This window comes from Stigmatopora argus, chromosome 14 (genome assembly GCF_051989625.1).
Source record: "Stigmatopora argus isolate UIUO_Sarg chromosome 14, RoL_Sarg_1.0, whole genome shotgun sequence".
Taxonomy (NCBI): Eukaryota; Metazoa; Chordata; class Actinopteri; order Syngnathiformes; family Syngnathidae; genus Stigmatopora; species Stigmatopora argus.
In genome coordinates, this window is record NC_135400.1 from 10,932,377 (window position 1) to 10,936,306 (window position 3,930).

Consider the following 3,930-nt stretch of genomic DNA (forward strand, 5'->3'; position numbering starts at 1 on the left):
AATTCTTAAAATCATTATTTCCCTGATTAAATCCTTGTTAATTATCTTTAAATACTAAATATTTTATGTTTTGGTCAGTGCTGTTCCGATATATGTACTAGTATATGAAAAACTTAGTATACGTACTTGGTTATTGAACATACTTTTCCTAAATATATTCAATGTGAAAAAAATATATTATTTTTCTCAAAAACTCTGTAACACGTTTTCGCTATTAATACTTTCAAACATTTTTTTAAATGAATTAATAACTTTGTTCATTTTCAGTGACTTTTTGGATCCTTCTGCTGTGAATTTAAATACTAAGTTAAACCAGAGTTTTTTTACCCTGGAGCTGTCCAATCCATTCCAACTAGAAATTGGGCAAATTGGGATGAACAATTATCAATCCCTGCCGGTCCTCCCGCTCCATTGGACATTGGTCGTCAAACCTTGTCCTTGGCAATTAAGTTCTATTGATAAAGTAAGTGAAATGACAGTAATATATATAGTATCATATGTAACATAGCCTATTTTGACTCCATTAGTTAGAAATACATTTTACTCTAACATCAGTTTTGATAATTGCACTTACATGAAGTCCCATTTTTCAACAAATGTACCAACACGCTATGTTAGTAGTTCTGATTTAAGTTATTTTGAAAACATCCAACACAACCTGGCTATAACCAATTTACTCATATAATGTAATATGTCATAAATGCTGAGTTAAGATAAATGTTTTAAGGAATGCACAGCTTTAAACTGAGCAGTACATTTCCATTTCAATATTATGGGCACTAAACTGAGCTAGGTGAGTGGAAAATATAATGTTTAGCTACTACAGCAGATGACAACAATGCATACCAGTGCTCATAAATGTACTTTTACATTAATACTTTTGTGCATTGTTACATTTTTTAAGGCAGTCTTTTATAAAGAGCCCTTTGTATTGAATCTCCTTAGATGCTGTGGCTTTATCTAATGTTATTGCAGCCTCATTATTATTATTATTATTACTCTTTATCCTTCCAGGGCTAAAGTCAGAGTTATGAGATTGTTAAGCAAATGTATTTACTGTAGAAGTAAACTATTTGGAATGTTTTCTTTGGACTCCTATGTTGTCTGCTTTAAGGAACCGAGTCTGCAGCGTTTAATCATAGTCTGTTATTTTGGCGTAAATCAGCAGTAGAGAGAACGGCTTACTGCTGGGAAGGAAAAAGTGTGTCATCTTGTTTATTTTCCTTTGGTTTGCTGTCTTTGCAAGCCCATTGGGTGCGATGATAACAGAAAAATATTGCGGCGTCCATCATCTTTCAGATGACGGACTACCCCGAAATCCAGGAAAGGGACCGCAAGGACCTTGCAACAACATTTATACGCTGAGGGTGAGCGGCAAAACTTCCAGCTAGCGTGTTAATGATGGCTCACTGGTGAATCTCCTGCATGTTTATTCAGATTTTGGGTTTTGCTTATACACACAGGCACAAATCAACTCTCCATGTCCTTTTTTTTCTTCCCTATGATTTTTTTTTTGCTCCTTCTTCTATGAAGTCTCATCTTCTAGCATGACACTGACCACCATGTCTGCTCGACAGTCATGGAAAGACGCCAGTAAAAAGTACATGTATTTAGACGAGAAAAAAAAGTGCACATACTTATCAGACTATAATGCATAAGAATACGTCCGGCTTGGGGAATATGACTCACGTAGTCGTCAAACTTGGTGGGAGGGCGCGTGTTAGGCGGGGAAAGAAAAGTTGACATTTTCAAGTGATTGGTCAACAAATTGACTGTGAAATTGGTGAAAATGTGATGTAATAATTACAGGAAAAAAATCATATCAATTATACATAGAGATATTTCTTACACAACACCAGATGTAGGGCCCAATTATTATTAATTTGATATATATTTATATATTTTCTGAACCACTTATCCTCACACGGGGGGTGCTGGAGCCTATCCCGGATAACTACTAGTCGGTGGCCAGCCAATGGCAGATATATAGAGTTTTAAATGATTATTAGTATATTAATAACATCATAAAGTATTGGATTAATAACATCATAAATGAATAAAATGTTAATACAAGTACAATGCATATACTTACAATGAATAACAACAGAAATATACACTTCAAATGAATTTGACTTCTATTGCTGTCAATGGCAGCCAAATTTTAACCAACATTTTTTTTAAAAGGAGAACTTTGTGAGGAAAATAAAGGACAGAAGAAACTATCTTTTAGGTAAACTTCAAGTGCAGTAAAAAAGTTGGCCACTTATTTTGCATTTCCGACGTTATTTTGCCTTAACGCACCCCCTAAATAATAAAATGTTCCATTATTGTATTGACGCATTTCCCCTTTTATGTGTGCTCCGTGCTAACTCTGTATATTTGGACAGGTGTTCTATTCTATCCATTTGCTTCAAGAGGTTTTAGTGTGCTATTTCATAGGCAGAAAAGAGGCAGGATTTCCTGTACTGTTGATACTGTATACTGGACAGCATTCTGCATGTGTAATCCCCAACAATAAAAAACTGTTTAGCGCCAATTTTCCTTTACTTTTTAAAACCCAGCACCCCCTCCCCTATTTTTCAGACAACTGCGGCGTTCACATCTGGAAGACAGATGTAAAGTCCCAAAGCTTTGACTTGCTCGCTCCTTCTAACTCACTCTCTCTTCCTCACATGAGTTTTTTTTTCTTTTTTTTCTCTCCCTCCTCCATCCCTCTCTCTTTGGGAAACATGAGAGCAAGGCTAATTCTCCCTAACTCTCCCCTCGCTCCCTCCCACAAGGCCGGACCACCCACATTCGGAAACGCCTAGCTGTTTCCCGAGGAAGAACCTCGAACAGAATGAGATATGTAAGGATGGGCCACGGCTGATGGTTTTAGCAGAGTATCAATTACATCATTGTAGGAGCCGTAACCTGCTATTGTGTCAGGAGGAACTTCTGGAGGAGATCGGTTCACATTGCGTCAGGAGTCGGCGCTGAAAATTATGTAGCATACATAAATCGCTACGCCACAGCCATCTTTAGATGCCGGCGATCCCACCGGTGTTTTCGTATAACCAGTAAACATGCGTCTCAGAATACAAGAAATCAACAATTTAACTTGACTTGATGTTGAATTGGTTAACATTGTTCTCTTGATCTTGAAAGACTTCTTAGTCAGAATTCAATGTAATTACTGTAATAGACACGCAGACAATAATTCTCACATTATTTTAAAATATGCAGTTGTTATGAATTTGGTCACCCCCAAGGGAGGGACTAAGTTGGATTTTTGGACCCTATGTTTCTTCACATAATATTGAAAAATGAGCATTTATTTCAAATTTAAGATTTTTACAATTATAGTTTTTAAGATGATCCTAATATTTTTAAAAAGTCATAAAATTCTAGTCAATGATCTGTTCTGTTGACTGTTAATTAGAATTGATCGTCCTGTAGCAAGCAAGGGCTGATATAGTAACTATTTGAAAAGTTTACATGTATTACAAATGTTATTTTTTATTTTAATCATTTTAGTTGTTGATTTACTTATATTCTTATGTTGAATCATGTGTGTTGTATTACTGTGCCTCTCTGCAAATGAAGTTCCTAAAAGATAAAGTTAACTGACTTTTTGCAAACTCCGCTGCCAAAATGCCCAATCATAGGTCTTAGCAACCTTTATAAATTCTAAATTGATTATTTTGGTGGATCCTGGAAGCATTACTTGACTGCCAACTGCCAGAAAGGATCAAATTTGTCATATTTTGTTGGGGTTTGGTTGCTAGGTGGTTTTTTTTCTTGTATTTCCTGTCCATGTGATTGTATTTGAATTTTCACCTGCTGTTTCCTTTCTGGGCCTCCTTCCCTTGTGTGACCCAGGTGCTCGTTATAGTCATTTAGGCCTGTCTGTGGTGTGGAAATGTTTTCTGCCTTTTTGTTTTTGCCCAG